At 41.6% G+C, this 24054-nt stretch overlaps 2 protein-coding genes across 2 annotated transcripts in view; one reads left to right on the top strand and one right to left on the bottom strand.

Moving 5' to 3' along the window:
* The window catches only part of Irs1 (insulin receptor substrate 1), a 61009-nt gene that overhangs the window by 13016 nt on the left and 23939 nt on the right, over nt 1-24054 (bottom strand). The window lies entirely within an intron of this gene.
* Nucleotides 4331-24054, top strand: part of Rhbdd1 (rhomboid domain containing 1) — a 195012-nt gene continuing 175288 nt past the window's right edge. The window contains exon 1 of the mRNA XM_050161010.1: nt 4331-4341. The gene's annotated coding sequence lies outside the window, so the exon portion shown is untranslated. The remainder of the gene's footprint in view (nt 4342-24054) is intronic.

Below are 24054 nucleotides of genomic sequence, written 5' to 3'. Positions count from 1 at the left end.
ACTCCCTGGCCTTTTAGCTACAATCAAGTGTAAAGGAATAAGCAATGTTAGGAAACCATGCCACCCACGTTCAAACACACAAGTCCAAAGCTAAGAGTCGTGTGGAATGGGTGGTGCTAAAGATGAGCGGCAGATATTTCTCAGAATAAATCAGTGACATGTACTTTGTCCGGTGTTCTATTTTCATTTCTATTGCTGCAATAAAACACCAAGAAGCAAGTTAGAGGAGAAAGGGCCTTATTTAGCTGACAATTCCAGGCAACAGTCCATCGCTGAGGGGAAGTGAAGGCAGACACTTGAAACAAGTCATACTATATTTTGCTAAAAAGAAAGAAAGGAAGGAAGGAAGAGGAAGGAAGAAAAAAAGAAAAGAAACAAAGGCTCACATCCTTGCTTGTCGGTGCTTGTTCTCAGCTGATTTTCCCTTTCTCATACTGTTTAGGACCCCTTGCCTAGGGAATGAATGGTACTGACCACAATGGGCTGGGTCTTCTTGACATCAATTAACAATTAGATCAATACCGAGAGGTACGGCCACAGGCCAATTGGATGTAGAGAATTTATCAAGACTCTCTCTCTACCCACCTGACTCTAGATTGTTCAAGTTCACAGTTAACATTAATGAGTCCACCCTGGATTGTTCCTCCAGTGCTAAATGAGTAACCTATATAGAAATGAATTTTACAATGTATGCTTGGGAAAGACAACTTCCAAAAGGCTACTTTGAGAATGAAAAGAGAGCTTTGATGCCTGTGAAAAACTGATCATTTTGTCTAACTCCAAAGTTATTCACAGAGTAAAATGTGAATGGAAGCTAAGATGACTTCTAGCACCTCTCTTGTTTTTCTATATTCTGGGCTTTCAGGCAAGTCACTCGCTCTCCTGTTGTTTAATTTTTCATTTACAACATGGATTAACAATAGTGATTGCGTAGGGTTGTCATGGAGATCTATTGAGGTGATACATGGAATTCTCTAATTATGCACGACGCAGAAGCCCTTGATCTGTGGTTCTTTTGTGACTGCTCTGATTAAGAACAAGAAATCCTTGGCATTCAGATATACTTGTGACGACTGAAGAAAGCTTACCAGCTGAAAATAGTTGATGGAACTAGAACGCACAAACAGCTCCATAGACCATAGCCACAGGCTAGAGTTGAAGGCAGAATGGGACACAGTTTCAGAAGGAAGATACAGTTTACTAAGAAGAAGAGGAGATGGCATGGGAAATGACAAAATGGAAAAGAAAGGGAGATGTCAATATAGAAGCTGGCACTATGCCTTGTGGTCTGATTATTATTTATGGACAGGGCACAGCAGCAGTTACAATAGCAAGACAGTGGCACTCATCTGAAGTCTTAAAGCCATCTACAAAAGGTCACTTCTGATGCTTGAAGAAATTAGAAGCTGGAGTCCCTTGCCCTTTCTACGCCTGGATAATAAAAACTTTTACAAAGAAACTACACGAACGAGCTGAGAGAGGTGCTCCCTGAGGGGTTTTAAGGCACTGTCTCTAGTTTCTAAAGCATGTTTACCACTGTGGGAGAAGAACTGGGTGGCTTAGGTTTCTAAATTCCTTCCTCCCAATCTCTCATCTGAAGGAACCGAACAGGACAGTACCCTGACCAGTCAGGGCTGCCTGAGCAACTTGAAAAGCTGAAGTCGATGCCAGATGCAATGAAGTCTAACCATCCGGCAGCTGGAAAAGTGGGGGGGAGGGGACAGAAGGGGAGACTGAAAGATTATCCTTAGAGTTGATAATGTGCACATGGCTGTCTGCAGCTCCCAGGTCTTGGAAGGAGACACTGGTATAGATTCCTGACCAACTGTGAACAGCTCCTTATTGTCTCACACAAAGAAGCAAAATTCTCTCTGCAGGCAAAGTGGGGTGACCTTTCACCTGTTGACCCCAAAGGTCCTGTGCCTTTGCTTTCATCTTTCAAGTCTCACTTCCGTTTGGCTCTAGAGAAGCACCCTCCCCCACGAGTGTGTGTGTGTGTGTGTGTGTGTGTGTGCGCGCCTGCATGCATATGTACACCAGAGATCAACTTTTGTGTCATTCCTTGGGTAGGCTGCGCAACTTGTTTCCTTGAGAGAGGGTATCTCAGTGGCCTGAGGTTCGCCAAACAGGCTAGGCTGGAAGGTCAGTGAGCGCCAGGGACCCACCTATCTCTGCCTTCCCAGCAAGGGATGGTAGGTGTGTGTGACCCAGGCCCAGCATTTTCACATTGACTCTGGGGACTGAAGAGGCTCTGATGCTTTTAAAGGCACCTTACTAACCTAGCTGTTTCCCCGGGCCCCTGTTCCCTCTAACTTGGAAAAGGCCTTGACTTGGAAGTTACTTTGGCTACATCTGAAGTTGTACCATGTTGTAGTGATGAGCTGATGGTCTGGCTGAGCCAAAAGATGCCTGAGGACTGTTAGGCCCGATTCTTAATAAGTAGATGGTGACAACCCTTAAGGCATTGTTATAGAGCTATATCAGTGTTACAGACAAATTCTGGCTTCCTTTGTATTCTTCATGCACTGGTATTAGGGACCTTAGGATTTCCACTAAATCATGAAGGCAGAGGAAGAATGGTACCTATATAAGACATGAGAGTTTGTTGTCTATTGTGGCTTATGAGGCCACCAACAAACCAGGAAGAAGGCCTTGCAAGACAAGAGATCAGCATTATCTTGGATCTTGGCTTCCCTGGTCTCCAATTGTGAGAACTAGGTATGTCTTGTCTAGCCACCACCATGGTTTGAATAGGAAATGTTCTCTTGGGTTCATGTGTTTGAACACTTGGTCTCAAGGTGGTGACACTATTTGGGGGATGTTATGGAAAATTAGGAGGTAAGGGTTATCCGGAAGAAGCCGGTCAATGGGAGGAGAGTTTTTGGAGTGTTAGTCTGAACTTACTCTCACTTGAGTCTTTCTGTTTCTGGACTACCAACCCATTCTATCCACTGAGGCAAGCCACCAGCCACCCATCACTGCCCACTACCACGATCATAAGCAACTTCTGCCACCACGCCTACTTCACCGTGACTGGCTATGGAGCCATAAACCAGATTAATTCTTCTCCCCTTACTTCTTCAGGTGTGCTGTCATAGTGATCGGATGGGTACCTATTCTACAGCCACCCACTCTATTTTGTGACCTCAGCAAGAACAAAGACAGCAACTCTGAGGAGCGGGCAGAAATGAGGAAGAGAAGTATGGACCACTGACATCCAAACCAGGACCTGAAACATGCACTTGAGGCTGACGTCATCTCTGCGTGGTTACCTTCTGTCTCCCAGCCTTTCGCTCAGTTTCTAGACTAATGTTCTCAGATAGGGTAGGTGGGGAAAATGTATCTCATGGAGGACCTTGATAATGTTTGCAGACATTTCTCTTTGTCTCAGCTGAAATCAGGTAGGGGGAGTGAGGGCTATTAGTTTCTCATGGATAGAGGACACAACTACAGCTAAATGCCCCCACCATAGACGGAACAGTCAGGTCAGCTGCAGCACAGAGTTGTCTGGCTTCAAAATGTCAAGACTGCCTGAGAAATCCTGCCCTGTGGCTGCTGCCTCCAGCTGAAAAAGTCAGGGATGGGGGAGAGGAAGAGGTGTTCCAAATGTGGCTTGTTCACTGCTTCTGGGATTTGAGAAGACCTCAGTAAGCCTGTGAGGTCTTCGTCCTGACAATTTCTGATCCGAGGACTTCCTACATTTAGAGCCCCCCACTGGCAGGCTACTTTAGAGTCCCAATATGCCCCTCCTTATATCCAGACCCTTTTCAAAATGACGATGCTTGCTTACAGCTTAACTTGTGCTGTGTCCTGTTTCCTCGATAACCTTTTTGCTAGAAGACAGCTAGGTAATGCAATCAGTCCACGGTTCCTTTCTTTTCCTCCAGAGAAACTTCGGGAAGCAGTATCATAGCAAAGCACTAACTCCAGAGGAGAGATCCACACAGTCTCGGGAAGAAGAGCAAGATGAAGTACTGGTCTACCAGTTCTGACCAAGAAAAAACAGGAGGACCCCACTACGAGATACTCTTGGTCCTCCCAGGTCTTAGTTCATCCAGTTTAACCTGTATTGAACCACCAATCTTGAACAGGGCCTCTATTTGCTTCCACAATAAAGGAGAGAAAATATCTATCCCCACAATCAGTTGCAAAGGCAGGGAGATACAACAAGAAAAGGATACTGGGAACAAAGAGATGGTTTATTTCAGTCACCTGTGGCTCTTAGTACTAGGTTTTGTTCTCAAGTGTCTAGGAGTGAAAACAAAATTATGAATTGGATTTTCACTGTTCCAGAATCAGTTGACTTTTTAGAATCAATGGCCGTTCTGAATCTTAGAGAGAGTACATCTAAATCAGAGTGCTGCTTCCTAGATGTTTTTTTTTTCACACTCCATGAAACAAGTATCTTCCTTGAAAGATGATCTACTACTAAAGACAAAACAAAACAGCAAAAAGGCAAACAAGCAAACAAACCAAGAGTTATGAGGTAAGACTGGGGCCTGAATTCTTGTCGCTCTATTACACGTTTGCCTGGGAAGGCACTTCCAGGTCTGTTTTCTTTCCATTTCTCTTAAAGAGAAATAAGGAAAAGGAGCAAGTGGCTGAGATTTCAGGCAGCATCGCTGATGAGATGAGGAAGGCCTCAGAACTCTAGCCATACAAACACAAAAACAATAAACACAAAGAATAAATTGCTTTGTAGATGACTAAACAGTAAGATATTCAGGCCGATCCCTAAGGTAATAACAGTAATGACAGATCCTGCTAAAATACAGCCTCAGGAGACTTCGTGGTCCCAGCACGCAACAAGGAAATGACAGCTTCCATTCTTTCCAGACTGTAGCCCAGAACGCTGACAAAATGTCACACAATTGTGCCTTATTATCAAGCACTAATGGATTGTAATGAATAATTTATGAAGAACCCAAAAGTAGGCTCTCCCTCATTTTGCTTAAAAAAAAAATCACCTGAGGCTTCTGCCCTAAGCCCCTGCCACTAGTGGAACTGGCCTTCCTGGTCATGTAGTCTCTTGGTGTTTTCCTCCCATAAAGAGAAGACAGTTGTGACTGGTCAATCTCCATGACCAGCTGGTTCTTTCCAGATGGTCCTCATCCTCACCCCTCCCCTATGAGCAATGCCCTTCAGGAGACCTCACCACAGTTCCTGGGATCTCTGGAGATTTCCCAACATACAGGATCCCCTTGCCAAAGGCGCCTGCCTCAGAGCCTCAGATGCAGTCAGTACCAACTTGAGGGCCATGTGACCCTAGCGTCCAAGCTGAGACACTTCCTCATGGCCTCTCCACTCCACTTTTGGTCACCTAGTGGTGATCATCTAGTGGTGTACTAGCACTTCCTACAGGGAGAGAGCCAAGAGATAAATGGGAAACTCAATAGAATTCAACTTTGTATTTTTTCCATTTGAAAATGCTGTAAAAAATGGTTTCTAAAAGGTGTGTGTGTATGTGTGTATATACAATGACTAAAATAATCTAGATGACTCTGCGTCCAACTTTCATTTTAAATGTCTCCCTCTTATTTCTATAAATGACCACATTGCCATATTAAGAGCTCATGGGCTGATATGAAGAGAATAACCAGATCAGTCCCATTAGGGACCAGTGTACAGAGTTAGAATCATTGCGTGAGTTGCTCAAGTTCACAGAACTGGTTGGCAGCTAATACTGGGTAAGACTAGGTAGGAGTCCAGTTGCACTTTCTAGCCGTACAATCAGGAACTGAAATCTTTCCAGTCTGGCTGGATACAGAGAAAAGTAAAGCAGCCTTAATAGAGGAAGCAAGGCAGTGCGATTGTCGCAGGAAGTGCAGAGGAGATTCCAAGCAGCTAAATCAACCGACTCCAAAATGGGGAGAAAGAGGATAAATAACACTACAGAGGAAGACTGTTCACAGGTACTGGGCACAATGCTTTAATACTAGTGGCATTAAATGAGCAGAGATTTAGGACATATACATACTTTATCAAACGTATTTCCACTATACTTGGTGCTTTCTAAGCTAGTGTTAGGACATCACGATTAGCTTGGGTCTTTGTTTCCAAGTCGAAATGGAGATAGAGGTAAATATGCTTCTTGAACTTTAACGTAATATAAAGTTCATTAGAGTTCCTCAACCCCACCCCTACTCCTACATATACCCCAGGAATTTGTGAAGACAGAGAGATTCTGCTGACCAGGTCTGAGGCAGTGTTTAAGTTTCCACATCTCTAACCAGTATCCAGCAGGAGCCAGGGGCACTGGTCCTGAGGACCAGTGGCAAGGGAGGGAAGGGCCTGCAAGGAGGAAGAAACCCCTTCTGCAAAGTATGAAAGAACAAGAAGGCCCTGCTGAAGGGCTGGTAAGAGGGTTAAATCATCTCCATGTTCCCTTCCTCCAATGGGAAAATGGGCCTCAGTGGAAGAGAGTGTTCATCTGAGATATAAATAACAATAAAAATATCCAAGAAGGTTCTAGAAGTGTTGACTAGAAAAGAATGAGAAAATCCTTGTTCCTGGGAACTCCTGAACAACCCAGACTTAGATGACATCAGAAGTCTTCAGGACAGACAAGTTTTTTTTTTTTTTTTTTGGTTTTTCAAGACAGGGTTTCTCTGTGGCTTTGGAGCCTGTCCTGGAACTAGCTCTGTAGACCAGGCTGGTCTCGAACTGACAGAGATCTGCCTGCCTCTGCCTCCCGAGTGCTGGGATTAAAGGCGTGCGTCACCATCGCCCGGCTGGACAGACAAGCTTGATTCCTTCCATCCCTCCCTGTCTACTTTTCTCTATTTCTCTCCCTCCCTTCTTCCCACGTCAGGCTGCCCAAGCCTATCTCTAAGGTGTTACTTCTTCAGTGTCTTAAATTTTATCTCCATTAAGAATCATGTAATGAACCTTCTAGTTGGTTTTCTGACCTGGATACTGGCAGACATGCGAGGTTAGAAATGATTCAGCTCTCAAACCTTAGTTTTCTCTGTGGCTGTGACCCTGATTTCCTGTTTGAATAGTTTGAATACACACTATCACTCTTCACCTAATGCTCAGGAAGAAGCTCTTTCCTATGTGCATGTCATAAGCATTCCACCAGCCAGTCCTTCCCCATCTCTTTTTTTCTTCTATGGCAATAAATTTAGATAAATAAAAGGACTTCACATAGACTTTTTAAAATAAATAAGTAAATCTGTGTAGGGTTCGGACTAATACATAAGGCATAAGGTTAAAGAAACTGGAAGAGGGAAAAGCAGTGAAATGGTAACTGTGGTGGTGGTTCTAATAAAAATGGCCCCCATAGAGAGTGGCACTACTAGCAGGTGTGGCCTTGTTGGAGGAGCGGTGGCTTTGATGAAGGATATGTCACTGGAGGTGGGCTCTGAGATCTCAGATGCTCAAACTAGGCTCAGTGTGACTCCCTCTTCCTGCTGTCTGCCCGTGTGGATGTAGGACTCCCAGCTACCGCTCCAGCACCTTGTCTGCCTGTGTGCACCTTGCTTCCTGCCATGATGGCAATCCACTAAATCTCTGAACTGTAAGCCAGCCTCCACTAAATGCTTTCCTTGATAAGGGTTGTCGTGGTCATTGTGTCTCTTCAAAGAAATAGAAACCCTAACTAAGACAGTAATTCAACACATTTCTGTCTTCACAGAATGAATGAGGATTGCGTTAGACTCAGACAGTCTAATCTGAGAGACGCTGAGGACCATCTTATGCATGCGCTGCTGGGTAAAAGAAGCAAAAATTAAACGGATACTGCTCACAACTCAGTGAGACACACACAATCTGCACCGTAGTCATCTATAACCAAATAAACCAAAGGACTGGCACACTTTGATAATTCAAGGAGACTAGGTCATAAGAGACAAGAGTCGGGGTTTATTCAAAATGTAAGCAGATCTGAAATAACAAACGAGCCGTTCCTTTAGCTTTTGTTTTTGTTTTTTTATTATTATTATTTTGTTTGCTTGATTGGTTTCTGTGTTCCTAGGACTTGAACCCAAGGCTTGATATTCTAAATAAATTTTATCAACCGCAAGCTACCCTCAGCCTATGGGATAATAATCAAACGTCTACAATCTTCAATTCTCAAACCTTAAGGTTGTGGATATCAAAACAGGCTCCCATCTTGCCTAAACAACAAGTCACCATCATTTTAAGGGCAAAGGCAACTTAACATGTAGGTGCCTAGGACCCAGAACCACGTCTGGCTATAGAGAAATCTAGAAGCAGCATATTTTTTTTAAACTGGGGGAAGCAATAACACCATGATGATGCAAAGGCGCCAAAAACTAAAAACTAAAGCAAACAGGCAAGACTTGCTAACAACTCCATACCCATCATCAGAACATAGCAAACTGGTCCCAGCTTCTATAGGAAAGCAGGAAGGCCTGCCTTCCAGTCCTAGCTCTTAAGATGTTGGCCATAAGAGTCTATCTTCCCGACAGTGAGGTTTTACGGCGGTGGGCAGCGGCTCATGGTTTCATGGCAATTTCCCCCACAAGGCTTGTGTCTGTGTTCTCATTTGAAGTGCAGCTTTGTTAGAAAAGTCTCGGCAAGGCAAACTCACATGCTGAAAGATTTTGGGACATGGTTAAGAAGTGACAGTGTGGCTGGAGACACTCCACAGGAGCGACTCCCAAACCAACCTGGCATGTCGAGCAATTCACAGGCATTATTTTCCTAACAAGTTGGGGCAGAGTGAGAATGCTTTTTACTCAAGACTGTGGATACAACAGGAATGTCAGTCTCCTGCAAGACACTTTCCTCATGAGCCACAGCCCCTGACTGCCCCACTGGAAGACCCTGGCTCCACTAACTAGTGCGATTTCAGGCAGCAGATTCGTCTCAATAAACTATGATTTCCTAGTAAAACGGGGATAAAAGTGTGGAGTGGGGGGAATAGTGACTGTAGACCAGGAAGCAGGAAGCTTGACAATTTAGCAATTACAGCACAAGTAATTTCTTAGCATGAGGCTAGACACCATCAGCAAGGGAAGGGAAGGGATAGTGGAAGGGGAAAGGAGACAGGAAGGGACATTTCTTTGCAGTTTCCCCTGTTTGCAGAGTGGAGAACCTCTAAAACAATTACAGATGCCATATGATAACAGATGTTATTTTAATAGATCGTCTTATCACTTGGTAAGAAGGTCCTGTTTTGCCTTAAGCCAATCACGTGTTATCGATAGACCATTATTTGGATTGCACTACCCTTAAACTAAAAGAGACATTCAAAAACACCTGTGTTTGTAGAGCTAATATTTTTCTACTTCAGTCATACAGAAGACAAAAGCAGGTCCAGGCACTGTAGATTCAAACTACATTCCAACTATGTCATGAAGTATAGCTCTCTAAAGCCAGAAATAAGCTCACAGCTGATGAGTGCCCTTGTTGGTCTGTTCTTTATGGTTATATNAGATTGCTGTCTAAATAAGAATATATAGGCAAATCTTTAGGTACATTAATTCTAAAGTCCATGCCGCTTGGTTAAGGTTATTTCAACTAAAGCACAGATAACAGGCTTCATATTTTGGGAAAGAGATCCCCACAGCTGGCAGTAACTGAAGACAGGGATTAGCTTGGGGTATGTATGGCTAAGGGATAACTATTTGACTAGCCTATGAGAGCGCTTGATTTTCAGCAGTGCCCCCGCCCCCACTGATGTCGTTTTAATTGAACAATATTCTTAAAGGCTCAGTCTGCTTTTTAATACTACAGACCATGAATCCTGATTATTTAATAAAGTAATTTTAATACTGATGATAATTGTTTTCAGTATATATTTGTAACCTCATTCCTCCCATTCTGGAAGGGGGGACTCAAGTATAATCCAGTCTTGCCCCATAAACACATACAAAGTAATTTAGAGTCTCCAGCAACATTACAAGCTGTACAAGTTACACACCAAGATACCCAGAAGGTCTCCATGGCCATTACTTCATTCAGTCTTACAACAACACTGAGATTATACCATCGGTCTTGTCCTTTATACTACTTGTTCTTCACTGCAACAAGTAAAAGAAGGGCTAGAAAGGGCGAGTAAGAATCCGCAAGCTCTCACAGCTAGGACGCAGCTAGGCGGCTGGGATGCAAATCCATGCTTTCAGCCACAAACTCATAGGCAGGACTATAAATAGCATGGGTGGAAGCATCGCTAAACCTTTCATCTAAATAGAGTCCACTGCAATATACAAAGTTATTTTTATAAAAGGAAACTGAGGGTACGCTTCGTGTTTACAGAGGGTAATGAGAAATTACATGCTGAAAGGCCACACTGATAAACAGCGGCTAGAACAACAGTCCACCGCAGAGGCACCTACATATCAGAAATGCCTTCCCTGCTGGAAAGCGGCTACAAGCGAGATTGCCATCAGCCAAAGCATGCTTTTATCCCTTCTGACGTGTTCTCTGCGGGGCTGGGGGAAGCGCTGAAAATGCAACCCCCTCTCTTCTGCTAGTCTAGACAGTGGCAGACACAAGAATTGAGTGTGACTAATAGATCCCAACAAACAAACAAAAAGAAAGCCAAGGGCAAAGACCAAGGCCTGCCAGTTATGGACCCTATAAGATAGAATCCTTTCTTTCCCTGTAAGGGACCCAACTATGCTTCCCCACTGCTTCTGGTTAAGACCCAGTGACCATGGGGATATTTTTGTCCAGTAGTTTTCCTTCAACTCTTTTCTCCTTTATTTAGAACGCCAAAATAAAAAGCAGAAAAACTATACTTAAATAGTCATGAGCCATACACTATAATAGGTAAACAAAAGTCCTTCGTCATTAGAGGCCACAAAAGAACATAAGATTAAAAAGCAAACTATAAACAGCTGCATCTCCCTTCCAATTGTTTACATTCTTAGACATCCAGTTTTTAAAAATATTCCCTGTGTAGATCAAAACATGCTGTGCTTGGCGAAGAAGAAAACAGTGACGTTAGCTCTAAACTACTACCCGGTTTATATATAAACAGGGCTAAGTTTATGCCGAAGATTCTAGTTGGCAGCAACCGAACTGAACGGTTCAAATGCAGACCTATAATGTTAAGTGTGCTAAATATCTCTTACAGGAAAATAAAAAGAAATAGCTATGACACTGTTAAAATGATGTCTGAGCATAAAAGTTCTATCCACCTACCTAGATAATTTAAAAAAAAAAAAAGGCTTTTTCAAGTTATTGGGTGCTGTGTTCTCAGATCTGAGTGAGGGCTGGGCATGTGTGCCTCAGTTGACCTATCATGCATGAGGTCCTGGGTTTGAACCTATGGGACATGGTAGTGTATGCCTGTAATCCTAGCAGTTGACTGGAAACAGAGAATTAGAAATTCAAGGTCATTCTCAGCAACAGAAACTTGAGGCCAGCCTGCCTGGGAAGCCTATGCAGGGGTGGGCTGGCCTGGGTGAAACCAGGTAGGATTGTACATTACCTGGCACATTGCCTTTTTGTCCCCTATTTCCTTCCCGCCTCTTCCTTCCCCTCAACTTTTCTTTTTCATTTCAGTTTTTTGAATACATTCCTTCAACTGGTACCTGGTACCGTTCATAAATATGGTCAGCTCATTTCAGAGGATCAGGTTTAGAAAACTGGGTGGCCCCATACCAACCACGTTCATTGTTGTTGCTGCTAACATTCTTGCCTTCAAGCACTAGAACTCTAATCTAATGAAAAGCTGCCCTTGGGAGCCAGGGAAATGACTCAACACAGAAAAGGGCTTGCTACACAAGCAGGAAAGTCGGAAGTTCGGAGCTCCAAGGCCCGGTTTAAAAAAAAAAAAAAAGATAGGCTCAGAGCACAAACAAATGTTACAACTGGCTAGGTTGTGGTTTGGAAAGATAATTGTAAATGCTTATATATGTAACTGAGAAACAACTGCTAGCTAGGCTTTTGCAGAGTTATACTGGTCAATGGAAAAGCACTTTCTGCAAACGAAATGTAAAGAGAAAACTTTTACAGGGATTTTTTTTTTCAGCAAACAAATTTCTAAACATAGCACTTGGGTTTAATAAAAGGACACATACATACTGACTTCTGGAACCTAAAACTTCAAGGGCTTTGGGCAGCTGGCAACTGTCCTGAGACATCAACCACTCAACAGCTGCTGAATCAAGGAACATTCCAAAACCTACTATTTCCTATAGCATGGTAAATGCTGGCATGCGAGGAAACACATGTCCTCACAAAAGCCAGAGGAAGCAAACAGGAGCTTTCGTGATCAACCAGATACATCATTCCCAAGATAATTTTTAAATGAATATAGAATAAGGTACGAATTTGTGTCAAAGTTCTTATGAAGACAATATAATAAAAAACTTTGGGGGGATACAATTTAAAACCTGTTTCCTCCTTTATAGAAAACTCAGGGGTGTTAAAAGTCACAAGAGAAGTCAAATAGACAGTAGTTAACAAAGCTATGAAAACACACCAGGAACTCTTGCCTCCTAAGACTGTGCTGGAAGAAAAGGGAGGAGAAAATGTTCACCCACACTCCAAACAAGACTTTTCAATTTATGTGCTACGATTAATTTTGTTTGGATTATTTCACACTTTATGATAAGATTAAAAACTAGGATTCCATGAGTGGCTTTACTAAAAGGTTGCTTCAAACACTATTCTCAAAAGCCAGCCTCTGGAAAAAAAAAAAACAATTAAATTATAAAATGTTAATAAACTAAATCTCACAGGATAGCAAATCTAATCCACTCCACACTTCTCTATAAATGTTCGGAGCCATGTTTGTTTGCTTATTTTTTTTAACTTCCTAATCTCCCATGGCTCCATTAGTAAGCCCTAAAAAATGTAACCTGGCCTTTACACTCTTGTCCATCTGGAATGTTTCCATGTTAGAGGAAACCCTTGCTCCTCTGCCTCCACGAAAGTACGCAGCTGGCAAAAACTTGTGCACGTACGAGGACAAGCACTTTTATCCATGCATGCACATGGCTCAAACATTTAATCCCCGAGCACCCACATCTATTCCTTTTCAGATAATGCTAGGAAGGACGTGTGCTTTGTTAAAAGATGGAATTCTAATCCGGGCGGTGGTGGCGCACGCCTTAATCCCAGCACTTGGGAGGCAGAGGCAGGTGGAGCTCTGTGAGTTCTAGGCCAGCCTTGTCTACAAGAGCTAGTTCCAGGACAGGCTCTAAAGCTACAGAGAAACCTTGTCTCAAAAAACAAACAGACAAAAAATATGGAATTCTGTACCATTATCAGAAACCAAATGCTATTCTTTGTTAAAAGAGACTGCAGAACAAAGCTTCGATACTTTCTGTCAAAGCTGTCTGAAGTCCAAGGTGCCATCTTCACCATAGCCCATTAGAAGCCTTGGTACCAAATATGTGCCGTGCAAGGATCAACTCATGAAAGTAATGTTGTGAAACCCAAGGCTACACTTCGTTCCTTCTCAGAGTGACAATTCCCAAAGACACATTTCAGTAAAGATTTAGGAATTGCTAAGGCTCCCTGCACTGCTTTTGAGAAAACCAATCCTACTGACTCTCAGGATGTCAGACAAAACTTAAGACATTAAACTGAGTTCTATACCAAGCTTTACCACCTAACACACCGAGAGCAGGAATGTGAGAACTCAGACAATTCAGTTCTTAACTATTGGTTTTAATGAGCAAAACAGACTAATAAAATCCAGCCCTCCAGGTATCTGACAACATAATTGCTTTGGAATGCGCTTTGCTATTAAATCTAGCTGTTGCTGTAACTGAGATTTTGGGCCACACAACTTCAGGGGATGCTGGGTTTACTTTCTGTGTGTCAATACCAACTATACCACAGACTTTTGCCACACACACACAAGACCACGATCACAGATTTTATTTAGCCACTGGAAACCAATTTCCAAGGACACAGTGCCTCAGAATTCTACTGTATGATGGAGACATTTTAAATAATTCTCAGCCATCTACCCTACTCTAGTCCACAGTCACCTATACTTAAAAACTTTTGCTTTTTATCCAACCTTCAATGGAGTAAAGCCTACATGAAATTGCAAAGAGTATTCCTCTTCCTCAAGATAAAACTAAATTGTGTATGATTTGGCTTCGAGTTTTATAGATAATAATCTAGAAATTCCCCCAGTCTGTTGTCTTAGTTAAGCTACAAATGATAAATCTTGATACTTAAATAATTGCTTTGTGAAAACAATCCAGAAATCATGACAGATCCTTAATCCCACACTCCTCTTCAGTGTGACTCTGCACAGGGTAACTCAAGGAACTAATAGAGCCTACACAACATGACCTTGGGCCAATTGTTACCTAGTCAGAGCTTTAAATCTGCTAACCTTAGTAGCCACAACCCAGGAATGGTTCCATTCATCCCAAATATTGGTCTTACGATTTTTTTTCCTTTCTGCTTTGCTTTTGTGTCTTGACTACCCTCACTGCAGGGTGTTGAGGTCCCCGAAGAACCAATGGATCACTAACCGAATACAAGAAGTCAGATTAAAAAACAAAACAAAACAAAACAAAACATGATTTCAGCATGGATAAGACCCCCACAGCTAGTTGAGACACTGTGGGCAGTTAACTGTGGCTGGTAGGAGAAGGGTGGGAATATAATTTTCTTCAGGGGTGCAGTCCCTGGTAAGTCATGTATGAACCACACACACAACATGAAATTAAGAAGAAAACATGTTGAAAAGAAGGGTTCAAAGAAATAAGAGAAGAATGAGGAGGAGGTGTCTATGATAAAAAATATATTAAAGCCATATAAACTTGTCAAATAAATAAGCCATATTAAAATATGGGTCTTGAAAAGATTTGAAAAACCTGGAACACATCACTAGTCTCAATAAATCCTAGAAAGAGATAGATAGATAGATAGATAGATAGATAGATAGATAGATAGATAGATAGATAGATAGATAATGAGGATGGGGTTACCACCCTAAGAAAATGAAGTCAAACAGTCTAAATGATAGGCCTCTGTAGAATCAATCTCTGTAGGTGAATTCTAGGCCCATTTGCATGTCGAGCTGTAGTGTCGAGGTGTGAACGCTGGGTGTAGGATGCTCTTAGGAGAAGGCAGGCACATTTAGCTCCAGGAATGTCACCAGTCCTGTATGTAGAGTTCTACCAGGCAAAATTTACTTCTTAGTAATTCCCTTCTGAGCCAATAGAATCCACTTCCAACTCCATTTCCCACTTCTTGGATTATATGCCTTACTCTCCCAACTCACAGTACAGCTTCATCCATTCATATTTCTTTCTTAGGATGAGATTTTCTCAAATTTACCTCCCTCTGGCCCTACAGCTGAGTTGAAATGGGAATTAGACATGAGATCACGCTTTAGATTTCCATTGAGTAGCCAGTAACAAACTCACAATGAATGGCTTTTGTTTTCAGAGAAACTGTCCGATAAAGTTCTCTGCTCTACTCCGTGGGAAAGCAGCAACGTAGCTGGGTTTTCTACAAAGTCATTAACATCCCTCTGTATCTGTGGAAGTTTTCCAAAACAGCCTTGTGAACGTGAACTATCCTTTGTGAGCTCCTAAGAGTGAAAACTACACGAGACTTTGCCATCAGCCTGCTCCACAGTTGACCACAGGGTTTTAGAGCAATCAAGAAACTCTAGTTCTGCTCAGTGGAAGGTCAAGAGAAAAGAGCAAGACCTTCCTAAGAGACTCTTAGAGGTATGTTCCACAAGTGAGAAAACTGGAACCAGAAAGGAACTGGGCCAAAAAGTAAACCTGTTAGAAACGTGAGCCCAGGATTTATGCTAAAATGGATTCAACTGAAGTTTACGTTGAAAAATAAAGATAAAATACATGGGAAATAGCTGTTTTATCTTATGTTTAACGTGATACGAGCTTTATTGGCTATAGCTAACAGCAGTCCCAGAGTGAACAAAGTATGAACGAACGATACGCATTCATTTCTTTGGATTATTTTTCTATCAGTTTTCATCTTTGATTTCTTATCTGTTTTTTATAGGATGATCAAAATGAAGAGCGTTTCCAGCAAACCACTCAAAGATTTTCTCAGTTTTCTCGAGTCCTCTGTTAATGTCAAATTGGTTCTTCCGCCCCTTCAGGTGTCAGAAGCACTAGAGTAGCCCTTACCTTTGTGCTCCCCTACTTGCTTCACCTGACTGTGCTAGTTCCATCCCTGCCACCCCAATTTGTGAAACGCATGGTTCTCCAATGTCACTTTTCACTAACTGGCAAGTGTCCAAGATGAACCTTCTTTCACATGGATCACACAGATGGAGGAAGAGATACCGTTTATAGAACAGAGCCAGCGAAGACGACAAGAGCCACCAGTTCACTAGTGAATATTCTTAGGTCTGCCTTCCCTGAGAGATCCTTATCATTGCAAGAACTCTAATGAAGAGCTCTCTCTCCCTCCCCCACCACCATATGGTAGGATTTGGTGTCATTACCCTCCAGCATGCCTCCCTGAAACTTCTAGTAACAGCTGCCTACAGCTGCTCAAAGCAGAAAGAGTCACAGAATTAGCACTTAAAGACACATGGTACCCTCAAAAAAGCCACTGAAAGTTAATTCAACCAACGTAATTTTCCTGGAAGTAGGATCTGAGAACAAGAGAGAGAAAGCAATAAAAACCAATGCAAACCCACTATACCTAATCGGTGCTACATGTTTCTACTGTGGACTTTAAATATTAAAGAAAAAAATATTTTGAAATGTAGGTGTTGAAGCCGGCTATTATCTAGTGCACAGGACAATTAAAGGATTAGACTAACACTCTACTTCCTAAAACATAATGAGACTTCCACACAGTGCCAGTCAGCTGGTAGCCAAGGGTTATCAGCAAGGCTAAGCTTGGATCTCATAACCTAAAAATGACTTCCAATAAAAAGAGTGCTGAAAGATAGGCACGTGGGTATAACAGGTCAAGAAATGAGCAGGTCACATCAGGTGATAGGGACTCCAGAACAAAAAGGACTGATCTAAGCCATATTAAAAACTGGGTCAAATTGTTTATAGCTAGTATGTCTTTTGGAGGATTAAAACAATGATCTGACCTCAGAAGTAAAGACCTGGCTATTCTTTACCATCTAGATCCAACCCTGAAGAAACTAGATCAGGTATGTCTTGCAGGCAATGTGTCAAGAGTCACTGCAGAGTGGCCCAATGTCCAAGCAGGCTTGGATCTAAGACCAAACTCTACTGACAATTCTTATCAGGCCTGGTTTGGTCCATGGGCATTTCAGAGGCTAGAGCAATGTGTTGTTGAAGTCACCCCAAGCATATACCTGCCTTGTACTAGGAATGAATCTATGGTAATCTAGATCAGAAGTAGGTTTTGCTTACATAGAAGAGATCCCGGCTCATAACAGATCACACAGAACTATATATCTCTATATAACTATATACCTCTTCAATAGAACACCTGGTGGCCTGGGTGGTCCTGGTACGTTTGCTAACCTTCTCCATCATAGTTTGGACAAAGCTCAACTGATTGTGGTTTCACAGTCTCTCCAAGGTCTGGTCCAAGTTTATTATTCCCCTCCATTTATTCCATCTCTTCCAGATGTGTCAGAAAATGCCAGAATTGTTCCCACTACAACTTACTGCAGATACTGAGCCCAAAGGAGCCATCTCATCTGCATATAGTCACGGTACTACCTCCTTGCCTCAAGCACACATTTTTTTTTTTTACTTAAACCTGCCTTCTTCTCCCTCAAAATAGCCCATCCTATCTTCTTTTTCCCTGTATAGCATTCCATTTCTTTTGCGGTTCTTCCCAAACCCGTGTTACTTTTGGGTGTCATTGGTCTCTTTCATTACGAGAGAACACAGGCCATGAAGACACAAACCCATTATTTTTTCCAATTAACCAGATACAAAATTTGCTAGTAAACTTGACCCCTAATAGTAAAGTTGAAGTAGTATTTCTGGATATGTGCTGACTACATTGACACATATTAAATAATGAAATACTAATAATGAAATAAGGCAGTAATACTTGGAAAGGTTGAAACAAACCAAACCTGGGGCTAAGAACATGGTTCAGTCAGTAATGTGCCTGTCACATAAACGCAAACTCCTGAGTTTGACTCCCCAGCATCTATGTAATAAGTGAGGCATGATTCCAGGACTGTAATCCCAGTGCTAGGAGGCAGAAACAGGAAGACATCATGGGCTCACTGGTCAACTAGCTAAATTTGTGAAATCCAGGCTAATGAGAGACACTATCTCAAAACAAAACAAAGAAACAAACAAAAACAAGTAGACAAACTAACAAGGAAGAGAACAACAGAAGAAGATACATGAGGTCAACCTCTGGCTACTATACACTACAAACACCCCTATGTTCCCTAAAAAATATATAAAGGAAAGAAATGAAAGAAGTCAAACCCAGAAAGCTACTCAAAAACCTAGTTCTTTGTATGCAGCAACAGCTACCAAGACTGCAACGTGCATACCTCTGTATTTGTTGACTTTAAAATCCATTTGAAACTAGATCTGTATGCTATAAAAACCAGTTTGGATGGCCTTGAAAGTTTACTAAAATTCTGATTCTTCCTAGTATGTGACTCACTCTCCAAAACAATGAATACTGCCATCACAGGGCCACTCACAGTCAATATGGTTCATGTAACGCCACTCATAGTCAATATGGTTCATGTAATCATGCTTGGTGTCCTTCGATATGGTGTCATGCAATGGAGGAGACAATGAGAAGCAAGGAACTGGCAATAGCATCTTACAACTTCAACATGACAGCTAGTGTTGCATCACTCTGAGGATGAGTTCCCACTTACTGCACTAAAGACGTGCAGATGACAGTCCTCCATCCTCCGAGCACAGTCAGAAAAGAGTTGTGACAGGTATCAAAAATGAAGACAAGTCAAGGACTTGTCAAGGACAGTAATTAGTGATGCAGTATGTGGGCCCTGCACTCTGGATAATCCAAATTCAACAGTTCAGTGACCAAAGCTGAATCAAGAACAACAGGGATATCTTCAGAAGCAACTCTAAGGAAGGGTAGCCAAAGTGCCTAAGCCTCCATCCAGAATGCTACAGAAGAAGCACAGAGCCCTTTTTGGACCTGTTGAACACTTGAAGCCAATCAGTACATGTATGGAAGACCTGTAAGTGTAAGTAATGTCATTTTTGCCTTCCTAGAACATTCAAAAGAGTCTTAGAAACAACTTCCGTGTTACACGCAGTAGCTTATGGACTGACCATTACTTGTCATTATGGTATCAGTGCAACTTAGCAAAACTATTCCGTTAGTGGGAACAGGAAAGATAACAGACTCCTTTGCCAGAAAATGTTGTGTCAAGACTCCAGGAAACATGCATATGAGCAATCAATCATAATCAAATGGAGTAGAATCTTCGAAAATTTCTGAATGAATCCAGACTCTTCACTGAGCATCAACCCCAACCATGGATTACCTAACTACTGTAGAATGTCTGGCATTTCCAGTCTTAAAGAATATAACACCAGCGTCAACAATTACCATCTGATAAGCAGTCAGGACATCAGGAAGTCCATTCATTTCCCAGAAGGGTAACAGAAGGTTTGAAAAACAACACCAGTCAAGGCCTACAAACCATTAATGCAGTTTTAAAACTTCATGGTTAAGGCTGACTAGGTCATAGACAGATAATTACCAGTGCTCTCAAATTACTGCTAGGGAAAACTAATAATCAAGAACTCTCTCTATAAAAGAGAAACATCATTTAACAAGCTACCTTTTAATTCCTTTAATTATTCTTATAAGCTATTATTTTTTCCAACCATATATTTGAAAACCTGAATGACTTCTTACTTGATAAAAAATTTTTCAAAATAAACTTAAAAACATCAATTTAAAACTAAATTTAACATGATAATAATAATAATTAAAAGGAATGGCAAGAAGGCCTACTAGGTAAGGGCACAGCCTGATGACCTGTTTTCAATCCTCGGAGACCATACGGTAGAAGAAAAGAATTGGCTCCCACAGGTTGTCCTCTAGCTTCCACAATGTGTCATGGTGCACGAGTGCATGTACACAGGCACACACACATGCACACACAAATGAATAAATATGAATAATTACCACCATCACCACAATAGTAAATTTGAATGTGGTCCTTTTAGCCTCTCTGATAAACTTGCAAGATTGTGCATTTTGTCCATAAATTCTTCTACCATTGCTTTGGGCTGCGAAGCCACACTATCTGAAAGAATGTCATCAGTTTATTACAGGTTCCTCTCACCAGAATATGAACTTCTAAGAGGGCAGAAAACAACTTCTTTTGTTCTGTTTTCTAGACAAGATCTTACAGTCTAAGCCATGCTGGCCTTGAACTCAACATTGTCCTTCCTACAGAGTGCTGATATTATGGGCATAAGCAACCATCAATGTGGCCAGCATCCAAAATGGTATCTAGCATTATAAGAATTTGAGGAACAAATGAAGAAACAAGCAAATCTATAATACATTCTCATTGGACACACACATGTGATTATGCAGCATATGAATGCAGAGTCATAAAAGAGACAAAAGAGCATATACAAGTACACCTTAGAAGCCCAAGCATGGGAGGAAATATGAAGCCAGCAACAGAATTTAAGGTGCTCTCTAATTCTACCATGAGATGTCTGTACCATCTTGAGCAAGTTTCTTCACATCTCTGATCCTGAATTTATTTAGAAACAGAAACATTTTTACTACCTCTAAGGACACTTGTAGCTCTAACATTTTCTAAATTTATAATTTAGATAATTTATAATCTATCCTGCAAGGACAGAAAAATGAATTGTAAACCCTGACCCTTTATGAGATTATACCTCATTAATCTGTAAAACTGGGGTTATGAACCCTCACACATCCACCAGAGTTCCTCCTTTCTTCTCTTTTTGTTTACTTTGTTTTTTCCCAGTCTAATGAAGTTACCAGAAATAACTTTAAAACACAAACAAGCAGAGGGAGCTAGGGAACATCTGGCTAATACAATACCAAGCACCTAGGCATAGAAAAGGGGGCTTCGCTTTGACACCCTCAATACCTAAGCCGTATGCTGTCACTGTGTCTTCGGAAATCTCTGAAGTTGCCAAACACAGACTGGGTCCAGTATGCAACTGTACATAACCAGCTACCATTCCGGTAAACACAGGGCACACCTTCAAGCCACAAATGACTTGGCCATCGCTATCTGTTATCCTTGAACAATGAGCGTGGACGTGCAGAGGGTTTGACTAGTTCTTGCCCCCCACAAATCATTCCCTTGGGACATGTACACTTTAAATCCTGTGGCCGATGTAGAAGAGCTGATCTAGCTTGCTTAGTAAATAGACGAGCTACAGTGTTTCTTTTATCCATCTCTTCAAGACTGTAACAGGGGGTCTCCCACAGAGGAAAGCTCAGAGTCAGGAGTACAGAGACTTATCTCCAAGCAAATTGTAAAAGGAAGAACACTCAGTACTATTTGTATCTTTCATAGTTAATATTAATTTAATCCACAGGAACTCTAGGCTGTATATATACACTCTTCTTTTTAAGTTTAATAAACAGGTTTCGGGCTTTAATCCTAACATATAGTTATAGTTTATAAAATAATTTTGCTTGCATGGAAAACACTTTTTTTTTTACTATGCCAAGCTAATGAATGCAACCCAATTTCCTAGAATGTACCAGCACAACATGCTCATTCCGTGAAATAAATATCTGAGCTGTGGAGTCAACGCAAATGCACGTCTTCACACACTCAATCACGCTCACTCCTGCAGCCAAGACGCCAGGCAAGCTGGCTGAATTGGAAAAAATATTTCTAATCCGGAAACAACACACACCCAAAGCATCCTTGCGATCTTAAGGTGAAAGGGAGTTGGTAGGAGGGATGCAGAGCACCATGAACCTCCCCTCCACAGGGAATTCGCAGCGTGTTTACTCTTCCACTCAGTCTTTCATTTGACCCTCCAGACAACACGGGAAGATGGATTGGAGAAATATTGCTTCCTCCAAGTTTATGAACCAGAAAATTAGGTCAAAGAATGACAGGCTCCCCAAGGAGGCAGGAAGAAAATCCACGCGTCTTCTTTTTCTGATTACACCGGTTCCGTGCTGTCGCTGGGTCCGCTAACCTATAGCAATCGCCCTGGTGTGACATTAGAGATGTACACGGAATGGGTCAGCCCGTACTCTTTAGTCACAATTCACAGTCAGGGAAGAATGGGGCCTCGGCAGTGTTGCACTTAGCTGAACAAGGATAATGAGTTGTAGGAAATGGAGGGATCTCATAAGGACAGGAGAAAAGAAACAATGGTAAATACTCATTTCCCTCCACACGCACTTTTTTTGAAATTTCTAATCCTCTTAGAGAAGACGATTACAAGAACTCTTGGATCAGGAAAGCAGAACTCAAGACTTAAGCTGCTCTAAGTATCCTTATCAACAGAACAGGAAGCAATAAGTTACCGCTGCAGCAACCTCTTTCATGTGTTAGCTACAGTTTTTTTTTTCCACCACAGAAATTCACAGCTAGGACATGCCCCCAAATAGAATCTTCTGCTCTTCAGCCGTCAGCTGAAGCGTCATAAATAGCCCAGCGTAAGTACTCCCGAGCATCGAGTACACCCCGCACACAGACATAGCCCAGGGTCTTGGACACTCTGGTGACAATATGGAATGTGCATGGCCAAGCAGGGACAGAACTGCTACAGAGGACACCACAGATGCCTGTGAGCTAATGACCTATGTATGGGGCTCCATGAAGACTATTTCTGGAAACTTTGAAATACAAGCCATTAGAAGATATATATTCCTATTTTCTACACATGGCTCACAAAGACCTTAAGACTTTTGGTTAAAGAAAAACAACTTTGAACAAGTGATTCATTTTAGTGAAAGGACTGTGTTTAAAAAAAGAAAGACAGAGAGAGAGAGAAGAGGAGAAGAGAACAAAATAGAAAAAAAGAAAGGAAGAGAAAAAACAAAACCATGGGTTTGCTATTAAAAACAAACTTTCTAGTCAACAAGTATATAGCACAAAAGTGGTCATAAGAGAATGTGTCTGAAGAATTGCATGTGTAATTCAATGTTAAAATAACAAGAATCTCTCTTCCTCTCTTGCAAACACAGTTGTAAGAGATGCCAGATATAATCTTTATGATCTACTATGTCAGGAATTTTATTGCTAAAACTGCTGAACAATCTGAGACCATTTCGGGGGTGGAGGGGTGATGGAAATTCTGTGTTTGCGGAGGGAAAGGGGGGAGTATGTGGAATTGCACTAGGAAGCACAAATAAATGGCTTGGGATTTTTAGTACTTTTTTTCTGTGCACCCTGGTGACTCCTTTCTTCCCCTCCTCCATCTTCGTCAACCACATCTCACCCAAAAAGTACAGGATTTTGCCCTGGATCCCTGAGAATCACAGTTGCCCTAAGATGGTCCAAAATTCCCTAGATGGCTGCTTCAATGAACAAATAACACTGACATAGAACACAGTAAAGTCAGAAGAAACAGAAAGTGAAAAGCTATCGCCAGCTGGAGCCTAGGATCATCAGGAGCAAGGCACAACAATGCAGGGCATGAAAAATATTTTGTATAGGTTTCAGAAACAACCACAAGGTTAATAGAAGGTTTGAAAAGAGCCATAGCTGTAAACTAAAAATGATTAAGGGAAAACCGATGACTGGCTTCACAAGGGTCTTCAAACACAAATAAAAAGAAATGTCATAATAAGCCAATTGACTGGCCAAGCAAACTGTGGTACAGCCATAATGGGTTATTAATCATCAATAAAACAAAGGGAACATACAAGCCATGTAAAGATGCAAATGAACCTTTCACGCATATTGCTACGTAAAAGGAGTCAATCTGATACAGTAACTAACATACTAAAAGAATTACCAGAACATAGAAATAATTCAGAGACTGGTGACTGCTGTAAGACTGGGGAAAGTTCAATGTTGATCAGAAGGAAATCCTAAGATTAAATTACTCTGTGTGACAATCTAATGGTGAACACAAGACATTAAGCACTTTGCAAAACCCATAGTACTTTATAGCATACATAGAGAACTCAAGTATGTGCAGAGTTAACTAACTCATTTGTGAGTTCAATGGCCATAGGATGGAAATCATAAAGTGACAA

Source organism: Alexandromys fortis, unplaced genomic scaffold (genome assembly GCF_014885135.2).
Source record: "Alexandromys fortis isolate MF-2015 unplaced genomic scaffold, M_Fortis_MF-2015_v1.1 scaffold_98, whole genome shotgun sequence".
NCBI classification, from domain to species: domain Eukaryota; kingdom Metazoa; phylum Chordata; class Mammalia; order Rodentia; family Cricetidae; genus Alexandromys; species Alexandromys fortis.
The sequence above is the reverse complement of the archived record's forward strand: the minus strand, read 5'-3'. Positions and strand labels throughout refer to the sequence as shown.